General features: G+C 45.3%; 1 protein-coding gene across 2 annotated transcripts in view; it reads right to left on the bottom strand.

Annotated features, from left to right (window-relative positions):
* zdhhc8b (zDHHC palmitoyltransferase 8b) overlaps window positions 1-13471 on the bottom strand; it is a 44367-nt gene that overhangs the window by 29835 nt on the left and 1061 nt on the right. The window lies entirely within an intron of this gene.

Raw genomic sequence — 13471 nt, 5'->3', positions numbered from 1 at the left:
CTGCATATCAAACCTCAACCAGCCAGTCAAAATACGGGACACATATGAAGCTACAACCACTATACAAAACTTAAACTACTCAAACTAAATCAAGCAGAAGAACTATAACCAGCCTATCAAGCTAATAGTACTACCAGTTAGTCAACTACGTCTTTGGTGTGAGTGAATGTAATGTAAAAATTGAAATAGATAGTCAATGAATGCACAGTTACAAAAACACAGTGAGGCGGCTTGCCCTCTCCAACCACTTGAGTTGGTACAACAGAGGGTTGATAAAATAGAGGTTTGGAGATAACCCTGGCAGCCGGCCAGCGTTAGTTAGCATCAGAACCACTGGTCAGCTCTCCCAGACTCAAGGCTGGAGCCTCTGACTGGCACATAGCTCAGACAGAGCTCAGGTTCCCCTACCAAGGCCAGCCACAGAAGTAGCTGGGGTGGGTATATTAAAGACCTACATAAAGCTTCCATTACATGAAGGACAACTGTGTACAAGGGCGGGTCGGGATTTCCTTTAATAATACATTTCAAAAGCCTAATTATATGATTACTTTAGTTGGCATACGTTAAAGAATTGACTTGAGAAAGGTTGAAGTAAATTGCTTGAGTCGCATCTGCAGAAAATCTGACAGCTTAATGGTCTTCCAAACATTGACGATGACGGTGTTAATATTACAATTACATTACAGCTGAAGATGCTTGCAACATTCATAAAATGATTTTTTTTCAAACATTTTTTTCAAGTCTATCAAATGGAAAAGTGAATCAGTCAAGGGTTGATACTAGACCAACTGAAACCGTTGATGTTCGGCTGGCTGGCTGGCTGGCTGGCTGACTGACTGACTGACTGACTGGCTGGCTCTCACTCAGCTCTCCTAGCCTCGTCCATAAGGCAGCAGTGTGCTCTAGTTACGGGGGGTATGGGTAAAAATAGGCCTTGCTCAGTCACCACTCAGACTGGCAATGTGGAGAACAGTTTGGGAAAGGGCCACAGAAGAGGGCCTGAATAGCACCCCTTGTCCCAGGCTCCCAAGGCCCCCTTATGCGGAGAGCTCTACCACAGATAGCTAACCGAACATAGATGGCTAACACAGAGATCTAACCTAGCACAGAGCAGACCTAACATGGGTCGCTAATACAGAGTGCTAACACAGAGAGCTAACCTAGCGCAGAGCAAACCTAACATGGGTCGCTAGTACAGAGAGCTAACACAGAGAGCTAACCTAGTGAGAGCAAACCTAACATTGGTCGCTAGTACAGAGAGCTAACCTAGCGCAGAGCAAACCTAACATGGGTCATTAATACAGAGAGCTAACATAGAGAGCTAACCTAGCACAGAGCTAACCTAACATGAGTCGCTAATACAGAGAGCCAACACAGAGAGCTAACCTAGCACAGGGCTAACCTAGTGCAGAGCACTAACACAGAGGGCTAAGGTTACAGAGACCGCTAACCAGACACAGATAGCTATTATAGCAGGGAGAGCTAAGGGACCTGAAGTGGTCAAGTAAAATTTCAGTATATTGAAAAGAAGACAAAGAAGAATGCTTTCGAGGAGTTGATACATCCTCTCTATCCGAAATCAATGAGGCTCATGGTTCAGACAGAACTGGGGGAGGCAGTCACATCAATGCCCTCATTCATCCTGACTGCGCTCCATGCCACAAGGCTTCTGCCCTTCACCGCGGCCTGAAAAAACACACACACACTGGCAGCAGGACCAGCAGCAGCCACCCTCCCAGACCCAGGGCTACAGGTCTCTGAACACTGGGTACACGCCAAACCAGGCGAGCGCCCGCTAATAGATACCCCACCGAACCCACTGGGTTTCCATCCTGGAGGCTACCAATTAAAGTACAGGGGTTAGCAGCTGATGTCGATGATGAAGAGAACTGAAGAGGCTGTGAATGGTGTATTACCCACAAGCAACAGCACTTGCTGTGTTCAGAGCAATTGGAAGTGGGAACAGCTATTTTCCATTTGAATTGGCCATGCATTAATTGACAGTTTTACAAATGACGAGAGTACACGTTTATCAAAAAGCAGATCATAAAAATCCATGTGAGGTAGCAAGCCAGGGTTAGGCACCTTGCTCAAAAATGGATCCTAGAGACTGCAGAGTCTGTAGGCCTGGGGTTTGAACCCAGAGCATTTCAGATGGGAGTCAAACACCCATTAACACTACTAGACAGACCCTATGATGTTTGACCAAAACATGGTACATTTCAGATGTTCATATGAAATGAAACAGGTTTCAGGTACGGCGCCATAGGAGGAGTAAGTGGAACCAAGAGGCTGTATGCTTTAGGGGTTTGTTCTACCTAGCAACCTGCGCTCCTCACCCAGGAGAAATGGCTCACTGGCCGGCTACACACCAAAGTAAGTCCTGTCAGCTGTAGCTCTTCGTTTGGTGACAGTCACGGCAGACTTATGAGGAAAAAAAAAGAAAGCTGCATGCCTACCTATATTTAAAAACGTATTGGAACCTGGAGGTGGTGGTGGGTGTCTATGCTAGCTAGCCAGCTGCCTCCATACTTCAGTAGCCCCACATCGGCAGTTCTCTTATGGGCAGCTGTGCTTACATTCCCTCAAACCCCCTGCTGACTGGCTGACGTTCTCTCACCCTCCCATCCAGACACAACAATACGCCGCCCCGCTACCGGAACGCTCACCTTCGCTAGGAATAGACCCACTCCGGTGGGATGCAGCTTTCTCTGGGCCCAGGAAGAAGCATGGAAACTCAGGAGACATCCTATTTGAATTGTTGAAAACTTTCAGCAAGACACCGACAAGTACTGATAACTATTTTGGTGTAAAAACAACAGGAGCTCTGCCACCAGTTGTGTTAACAGAACAACAACATGGAATGGAGGAGTTATTATTGTCATTATAGCAACAAGGAGGTAGAAGATTTCTGGTAAGCTCTGCACACATGTCAAATCCCAGGCCAAAGAATTTCCTCGCATTGTGCTTTTACTATGCAACGAGAATAAAGTTGAATAAAATCTTTATCTAAGGGTGGGAAATGGGGAAGGGAACACATTTCTTGTGATCCCTACCTGACTGGAGACCCAAAGAGCGCTCATTAATTCAGGCCTACATTCAGATAACCCTACAGTCAGCACCCCCATGGAAGGGCATCGTTCCACCCTGTCCTTGATCACCAGGACCTGGACCCTTGTGTTGGGTTAGGGTCGTCTCTAGAACAGCTGTCTTTCTGCTGAAGACTCAACAAAACACAAATCGCTTCAGGCACCTGCCCAACCCACTGTTTGACTAAGCCTTTTGAATAAATACAAGATTTCATGTTGAGATGATAGCGTTCTATTGTTTAGCTTCTGTTTTTGTCGGCCGAGGGACAGTTATTCTGCCTTTGATGAATAAATGAAGATGAGTTAATCATTGTAAGGATTTTGTTTTCAAATCATTGTGAACTTGAGAAATGTAGTAGCATAGTTTCCAGAACCAATGTGTTCCAGCAGTATAAGACCAGGAAGAAATCTCATTCCAGAATGAGATTGCTCTCCCTGACTGAGTGGTAGTTGTAAAATCAATGGGAACAGCTTACATATTGTACATTCACATTGGGCTAATGTCCAACTGTCCGACACACACACACACACATACACGTACACACACACAATAAAAAAAGGAGTGGAGCTTTGCCTGGTCTTGCTCAGCATGTTGTTTTTGCATAATATATGTACAGGGCACCAACCTGCATGCTGTAAGAATTAAAAAATCACAAATGTTAAAGGATGGAAGCAGACTGTGAGGGATGCAGCGGCGGGTAAACAGTGCAACTTAAGTGCATACTGGGAGCACTCGTGTCCTGATGCCCGACCAGAGAAATAACACTTTGCATAAATTCAATGGTGCTCAGGAGCACTCATTTAAGAGACGGACTGGCGCTCGAGGATCCTAGAGAGGCTCAGCTGGAGAATACATCTCTGATCAACTAGACTCCACCAGAGACATTGATCAAGCCTTCTCCAATCATTGGAATAATTTTCAGGTTTCCAGATTACAGAGTTAACTATGCATAGCTCGCTGTTGAAGTTGTACCTGATAGGGAACAACATAATCAACTAAAATAAGTGCAAAGCAAGTTTATCTAGATAGGTGGTTTACTATTCAAATGGATGAAGATGAGATTTGAGGACATTTATTTTATTCAAGATATTGAAAAGTGTGTTTCAAGTGAATTGTGCAACCGCCAAAGATCACACTTAGATTTACAGAATGTCACCTCAGTGAATAAGACCACTTGCTGGTCAAGAAGGAGTCCGTCTTCAGAGATGGGAAGACTGTGGTGTTGGAGAGACTACTATTTAAAGCCATTTTGAGGGATGAGCTGGATTTGGCAGAGCGTCTCACCTACCAAAAGCAGGTTAGCAGGGGCTTTAACAATTATTCACTCAGCCTAGCGCGCACTGCGCACACACACACACACACACACACACACACACACACACACACACACACACACACACACACACACACACACACACACACACACACACACACACACACACACACACACACACACACGTTAAGGCGACAGCCACCAACATGATCTGTTGTGGCTGTCGATAAGCGATAAGACCATCTGAAGTACAGGGCCAGTGTGTGGTGCCACTGCACAACACGGCACCAAAAGCCACACGGTTTAATATGCAACACACTGGCTTTCACACTGTTGCCATAATGTTTGTCTGAGCTTAACTGTTACCGAACAGCGAGCCCGTTGAAAGGTGAACCAGTCAACAGTAGCTGTGACAACGGTCAGATGGCGCCGGATGGACGGTTTCATTGACTCAGGTTGGAGGAAAAGAGGCTAATCAAAAAGTAAGCAACCTCAGCCAGTGGGAGATGGGGATACGGATATCTCAAGAGGAGCTAGTGTCTGTCATCACGTTCCTTAATTAGTTGCAAAACACAATTCATTTTAGGATAGGCTCTTCATGTGTGTTTCATTGGACACACACACACACACACACACACACACACACACACACACACACACACACACACACACACACACACACACACACACACACACACACACACACACACACACACACAGCAAGCTCATCATATTCCTATCAAGATGGAATTTGCTCAACAAATTAAAAACAGCAGAGGCTTTTTGGCACCATCAATCTCAATCCCAGGGGAGTAAATAGGTTTTAGCACTGGAAGATAAAATAACCTTGAATTACTAGGTTATTTCCTGTTGACTATCTCCAGGAGAACATCTGAAATTTTTGGCGCAAAAAAAATGTAATTAGATGTAAAACAAACCAAATTATGTGCTTGTGTGAGTCATTTTTATATGGTCTCTAGTCAAAACTGCCCATTTGAATAGGCTGGGGCAGGCCGGCGGTTTGCATCCAATTTGCTGTTGGATTGTGGACGCCGGGCATTCATTCGACTATGGATTGTAGTGTAACCACTTCCAGTAGTGGTCAGTGACCAACTGTTCTGTGGTGGGTGGCCACAGGTCCATTGAATAGATTAGGTTAGGCCAACAATGTTTAACACCTTCAACAAGTACACAAACATTACATTAAAGGTCCCTTACATTTCTTTTCACTTCGATCAGATATACACTAGTACACATTTCCCAGAATCCTCAGAGAATCACTGCACACCTTCCTCTAACCAAGTCAGATTGATGACTCGCACAGAAACCTAGTTTACATGTCATCAGGGATGGTGCTTAGATAACTCCCAACACTTTTGAATTGGAGCATAGCATCACTCATTTATCTCAATACTCTCCCCTCGGCTAAATATAAGGTGTACCACTTAGCCATTCTACTATTTAGTTGTTTAAGATCTTCTTTCATCCAAAGCAGGGATATCAGATAGAGCTCTTTAAGGAGGTAGGTTAAGTTAAGCATCTTGTCCTAGGGTGCCTACAGGTAAGCATGCGGACATTGGGGAATGAACCTAGTGCCTTTCCACTGGGAAACACTCCAGCCCCAACACTATCCGACCCAGAAACAGTGGGTTCAGACAGTACTCTTCAGCGAAAGGGTTGGTGGTGTAAGATGTTTGTCTGCTTCAAGAAGGCATGTGGGACAAGACCTTATGTTTCCTTAAATGTTGACATGTGTAAGCCAGGGCTTTCTCTTGCACTTTTCTCCCCCTTATTGTGCTTGCACCTGGACCTGCTAGATCCCTCTCAGTGCCCGGTGTGACACCTCTGAACTGAAGGAAGTCTAGAATGTGCCAGAGCAGATGGCAGCAAGGAGCAGTCCTGTGGGTGGAGGCCACCTGTTGTCGTACCGCAGAAACCTTCAAAGGGAGCTCAGCTGTGTCGTTTGTCATATTTCTGGAAGACCATCAGTGCGTTTGTGTGAAAGCTTGAGAGAGTGGGCTGCAATAGCAAACATAAAGAGGGTAGAATCAACGACTTTCATCACCCAAAAAATAAATAAACTGACAACAGAGAAGAGGAATACAGCGGAATACCACAAGGACGGGAAATGTATTCAAACGCAGAAACAACATTATCTCGGGAGAGCGCCACTGCCTCTTGAAACGATGTCTATTTAGACATCCCCAAACAACACGCTAGTCATCATCACATAAATAACTTCCCGTATTCCGATGGGAGCCCTGTTCAGCTGATCCCCGGGTGTCCTTGCTACGTGTGTATCGAGCGTGCGCACCGAGTTTATGCTTTGGTGTGTGAATAAACCAGGAGGCTGTGGACAGCAGCGTTGAGTGGTGGTCGACAAGCGTGCGTCTTCTGATACAATTACAGGGTATCTGAGCACAGTAACAACTTCAAACGGTGAGAAGCGGCGTACTGAACCGAGGAAGGAGGTCGAACCCAGTTTACACCCCCCGTCCCCCCCCTAAACCACCGTAACTGTGACTACAAAGCAGAGAGTGACCCCCTTTGCGATTCTCCATTTCGCCTTCTTCGACTTGACAGAGCAGCAGTTGTTCTATGTGCTGGACCTGGATGTCGAACTGCTGACTTAAATTAAATGAATAAAATAATAATAATAATAATAATTGGGGAGACCAACAAATAAGAAGGGTCTGCTGCTGCCACACACACACACCCACCCACCCACCCAGCCACCCACACACCCACACACACACCAACACACCCCTTGCTTCAGAGTGGATACAGCCTGCTTGTCCCTCTAGAAGGCGGTGTACTGTGTATTGTGTGTGTGCGTGTGTGGCGCGCATAAGGTGGGACTCTGTTTCTACTTACTGTCTGTCGGTCACGGCCTCCATCTGACTAAACACCAGGAGGGGAGGAGCGCAGGGGGGGGGCGAGGGGAGGAGAGGAGAGCAGGGGGGGCCTTGGGGAGGGGAGGAAAGCAGGGGGGCAGCAGGGGGGTGGGGGGAGGGGGGGAGCAGGGGGGCCTTGGGGAGGGGAGGAGAGGAGAGGGGGAGCAGGGGGGCCTTGGGGAGGGGAGGAAAGCAGGGGGGCAGCAGGGGGAGGGGGGGAGGGGGGGAGAGCAGGGGGTGGGGGGGCCCATGGGGGGGGGGGGGGGGGGGGGTGCGACTGGAGGTAACTAGTAACACATGTTCTTCAAGAGCAGGCAGAGCTCTGAGCAGCTCACCACGCCTGTTCTAAATGTGTGTCTGTATCTCTGTGAGGCCGCACAAATATGCCTCTCTATGTGATTCTATATGTATGCAGCAAGCATTCAACGCTCTGTGTATATCTGAATTTGTACTCTGAAAGCACCTCAGTTCTCGCGCCACACACACACACACGCACACGCACACACGCGCACACACACATGCACACGCATGCCCTGACACACACACACACACACACAAACCCACCTTAATAAACAACAGTTCTCTGTCATATCAAATAGGCTGATTCGACAATACAGTCCTCATATCTTAATATGGTTTGGATCCATGAGGCAAGCATTTACACATTTTGAGACATTACTCTAAATCTTGCCATGTTCAGCAGATTCAGATGGAACTCTCTCGAAGACTAGTGAACCCTGCGATTGAAATAGTTCGCTAAGTATTCTCTCCTCGCCCCGGCCCACTTCACAGATCAATAATGGCATCTGTATTTGGCTTGTCTAATGTAAGTTTTGGCTTGTCTAATGACTAATGTAAATGGATCCAAAGAATATTGGATCCATTTTTAACTTCCTCGCTCTTAACCTAATCATGGGCAGTGATGAGGCTGGAGACAAGAGGGAGAATAGATGACCCCTTTAGCCCTGAATACAGACGGGCTGTGCACAGGCTCGATGACATGATGCAGTGTTCATCATTAGGGTTGCGTCTGTTTGGCTGGATCGGGTGGACCGGGGACCAGACTAAGAGACCTGCTCTGGAGTCAGATCCCCAATATTGCTTGGAAGCGGGAATCACACAAGAAACTAAACTGCCATGATTAATGTGATGTTGAGATCTTGTCAAAGGGTTAAGCCCCTTTCACACATGCTGTCTTATCCTGCAAAGCTCCAGAAAATTTTGTGAGTGGGGACATGTGAATGGGAACTGGGATCGACACTCCGGGAAATCTGCACCGGCAATTTGTCTTAATTACTGGGATAAACCTTTTTGCACAAGTATAGTGATTTTCACTATTCACACAAGCAACTATGTTCTGGAAGATTACCGTCTTGCACCCTTTCACACATGGCATAGCAATGCCGGAATAGACTGGCCAAGGAGCAGTCCGGCAGATGCCCGTAATGCAACACTTATGCCAGCCGCCATACAACTTGCTGACGGAGAGGCGCTCCCTTATTTCGGTTTGAACTGAAAATAATGAATTCGCAAATTACACACCAGCCATCGACAAGTGCTACCGTTATGTCTTACATTGTGCTTTATGGAAGGTAAACACTGTGAATGTCAAGGCTAATTAAAGCTGGTGCAATTAGAATCCTCTCATATCTCATTCACCTCAACACAGAAGATCCAAACAGTAACACCACATGATTCCAACAGAAACGACTCCAACTGAGAGTTAAAACCTATCGAACTGTATGATAGAGTTTAGTAGAACATTTCCATAAGGGTCAATGTTTTCCTAGTCTAATCCAACTGACTGTTTATCCATCTGGTTTATGACACCGATATGGGCTTATCTTAATTCAAAGTTAATACAATGACAGTGAAAGAGGAATGAGGTTAAGAGAGAATATATTGAATTAGTTATTATCCAGCCAGAGGGGGGAGGCTCCAGATTATCCTCGTCAGTAAGCACAAGCGTTAGCTATACCTGAGCAAAGCCTGAGGCAGTGCTTATACCAGTTACTTCCCCCTCTGCCATGGTGGAAACAGAAAGCAGCAATGTGTCGGTGTGAATGAGCACATCTTATGAGAACGAACCACTGAATGTAGGCAACAACAAGTAGCCTATATCACGTTGTGTGATCTCATTGCCGTCATGTAGACTAGCTGAAGGCTAAAAATATTCCAGAATGAGTGTATCCAAATTCAGATGTACCAAGCTTGCTATTAAAGCTACAGATCAAACTATCCATCTATTTCCGATTTAGCCTTTATGTTTTTCCACATGTTGCTTTTCCTACTACCATGACTTCATCTGTTAATCTGTATTGGATTTGTTTGTATTAGGGTGTATCACCCTGTATTGTAGCCCAACGACAACTTAAATTAAGCAACAAATTGAAAAACGACTGTGTAAATGTGACCGGTGAGAACAAGCAGCGAGTCCTTTTCTTGCCTCGAGATGAGAAGAGTAGGACACAACTAAACTTAAAAATAAACCAGTCCCTTAATACCGAGGGGCCTCTGATGGCGCCTCACCAGCGCCCAGGGGACGCCGTCTCGACTTGATGTTCCGTGAATGATGTGAGCAGTCGTGCGATTTGGTGCAGGTGGATGGGTTTCTGAGGCACGAGTTTATCATTACGGGACATCGAACAGCACGCGGCCATGATTGATAACCGCCATGTTGTTGGGCTAGTCAAGATTATATGAGCAATATTACAGGCTGGCAGTTCTGCAGAGAAGCTTAGGAACACTTATTTCTTCGATTAAAATTAATGAATAAAAACAGGGGCAAGAATCTGAATGTACAATCATCCCATTCTACGTGAAGGGTCTATTCTCTTCAGTGGACGCCTTCCTCCACCATCTCGACCGAGTGGTCCACACAAACAAATCAAATCAACGCTGTGATATTGTATACAAACTCTATGGAGCGTGTGAACGGAGGAGGCCGAGTTGAGAACGACAGATTATAACCCCGCTATTCAATATCCCACGGAAGGCAGGAGCTGAATGAAAGGGAGTTGATTGAAGAAAGTCTCGTGTTCAGAATTCAAATGGCTTCGATCTATTGTGGCCGGTGTGTCATTTTAACCTTCTGAGTGAATACCGCTCGAGTATTACGCTCTGGTGTAAATGCGGGGTGTTCTCTCTCTCTCTCTCTCTCTCTCTATTGGACGTCAAGATATTCTAGAGAGTGGGGGAACGATATAAGTTTTAAGGAACCCTTGTGATCATGAGGCTCCTTTGAAAAGAAGATAAGAAATAAAAAATTATATATATATATATATATTAGTTTTCTCATTGACCACAAACTGTTTAGAATAAAACAACTAAATTTCCCATAATGCAACACTGGGAGCCTCACAGCCACTTATCTCTCATCAGAGGGCGATGAACAGCCTCTAATGGAAACAAAAAACATTAAGGAATACAAGCTTGTTAGAAAAACCACAAACAAGACTTTAGACATTAAGACAACAGTTGCTAAAAGTAACCCCACTGCTGTGTGTGGATGCCCTCATAAATACATGTTTCATTATGCTTGAAAACGTCTATTTAACTCTCTTATCCTCTCTCCCACCACTGGTTAAAAGAACAAACAGGAAAGGACTTAGAAGCAGATGGAATAACAATGGATCGGAGGAGAATCTGAATCCAGACCAATTCAGTGCATACAGTGAAAGGGAGCAAAGGAAACAGATGTTGAAGCTCAAGATTAGATTCCTGTCCAGACCCATTCTTTCACTTCGGCTCTACTTTACGGCAGGCGGAGGACAATGTGATTGTGATGTGGACTCCACTGCTGCCTTCTTATGGAAAGTGGACACTTTTATTGTGATAGTCTCGATTGCTGATTTAGCCTGTAGGATGATTAATCAATACCTTCCATGTGCCCATCGCCATTTCGTTTGCCAAAGAACTGAGACTTTGATTGTACTGGAAAACCCATCAAAAAGTAGAGTTCATGCAGTATAACCTTTAACTATAGGCTGTAAAAAGCACTACCCAACCCACCCCAGGACGAAAACCAAGATGGATTCAATATGTTCCCAACTTCCCATGATGAAGTTGGCTACGGTGACTTATTATCATTACTATTATTACTGCGGGTGTAACCGTGGCTGAAGGATCACATTTATCAGCCAGCGGGTGGTGATGCCCATGTCGGTGCCGGGATGATATAAATACTATGTAATAACTTGCTCTAATTCTATATCCCCCCACCCCACTCCCCACCCCGAGTTACGCAAACTGTCGTCTGTCCAAGAGCACGGCATGCTAACTCTGCGGTGCCTCTACCTTTTATCTTTTTATACAGTATATGGGCTCAACCGGCGGGCTGGCCCACTGACACTATCGTGGTGGTCCGTGTGGTGTGTGTGTGCGTGTGTGTGTGCACAGGGCCGTAGCACCAAATCCTGGGCCCCTATACTATAGGTACTGATGGGCCCCCCTGCGCCAGGTTGTTGACGGGGGGGGGGGAAGCGATTGTTGACGGGGGGTGGAGGGGTAAAAGAAAAAAAAAAAAACATTTTTTTTTTTTTTTTTGGTCATGGGCCCCCCCTCTGCCTTGGGCCCCCCCACAACTGTCCCCTTTGTCCCCGCAGTCCGACGGCCCTGTGTGTGCACACCACACACGCTACACAGTACAACGTCTTCAAGAGGGACAAGTAGGCTGCATCGACTCTGAGCCCCGTCTGAAGAAGCAAGGTGTGTGTGTGTGTGTGTGTGTGTGTGTGTGTGTGTGTGTGTGTGTGTGTGTGTGTGTGTGTGTGTGTGTGTGTGTGTGTGTGTGTGTGTGTGTGTGTGTGTGTGTGTGTGTGTGTAAATCAATCGGCGGTCGATTCTTTACTGAGCATATTAATAGTGGCTATTAAAGGGAGTTATGTGTTATTAAGCTACATATACATTTGACCTTATGTTAATTTGGTTATCTGCCAAAAAAAGGTTGTATTCCAACTCCTAGTTCAGTTGATCCATGTTATTTTGGTCAGTAGCAGTTTAGCATCAACTGGGAATCCTTTTGCCTTAGCCCCCTAGCTGTTACTAGCTTAGGACAGTAATTGTAAGCTACACATCCTTGATGATTTTATGCAATACACATTCTTATGTGGATCACAATGGGTTTATATGGCCTAGTTATGGCTCAATACTCTCTGCCTTTAGGAGGGTTTAACTATGAAATCAAAGTGTAACACAGTAAAGTTTTAATCCTGGCCTCATATCCATCTGCTGGAGGATGAACTCTGAAAACAGATGGACGTTCACATGTGTTTACTGAAATTACTCATACACAAATAGTTGCGGGCGCAGACGAAGATGAAAAGAGCCATCCTGTTTCTTTGTTTTTATGTAAGTGACCAAGAGTGACAGAGAGATTGAAATAATGCATAATCGTTTCAGTCATAAGGACCATGTGTGGCTGCTTGTAGTTATTGCAGCTCATCTAAAATATTCTTTCCCCCACAATGGTGTCAATCACAAATGTCTGTGCTTTACAATTATTTTTCTAAATTGTGTAAGATGTGGGGTAAATAGGCTATAGCTAGGTACTGGTCGTGGTGAAATATAATGCATATCATAACAAATAACAAATCCAGCCCACAAGTGGATGTCTGTCAAACCGAAAGTGGTCCTTGAAACTTAATCAGATACACAGCCTTTCTTACAAGTAGTCTGCATTGTGGTAGGCTAACGGTATTAGCCTATATGCAAGTGTCATCGAATTTGAGCCAATTATCAGAAAGCAGTTCATTATGGAAACTAACCACGGAGGCCAATCAATGCCGCGAAAATGGAAGGGCCCATTAGTTCATGCGGTGAGGGTTAGATGATTAAGTTGCATTTTTGAAGGAGAGTCAAACTGTAAGTGTTTGAGCGGGTCTTGTTGGTGGCTAAAGACCCACTTCTCCATGACCAGAGCCACTGAGACGGTCCAGTAAGCATTTTAAAGGTCGATGAGGACACTTTATTTTAATTTGTATCACTAGCTTTATTTCAAGGGGTTTTGCTGAAGGGGGAGGGAGGGTTAGAGTGTAGCCTACAAAGAGAAAAGACTAGTGCGCCGTCACATAACGGAGCATTCAATTATATCGTTTACCACTCGATTTCAGCGGCTCTACACATGATGTCATTTCCACCCCATTGGACACTGTGCAACATTACAAAGCATGACAGAAATAAGAAAACTGTAGCTTTGGTTTTTGGTGAAAACGCC

Source organism: Gadus morhua, chromosome 6 (genome assembly GCF_902167405.1).
Source record: "Gadus morhua chromosome 6, gadMor3.0, whole genome shotgun sequence".
In the NCBI taxonomy this organism is placed as follows: domain Eukaryota; kingdom Metazoa; phylum Chordata; class Actinopteri; order Gadiformes; family Gadidae; genus Gadus; species Gadus morhua.
This window is presented reverse-complemented; position numbering and strand designations above follow the sequence as displayed.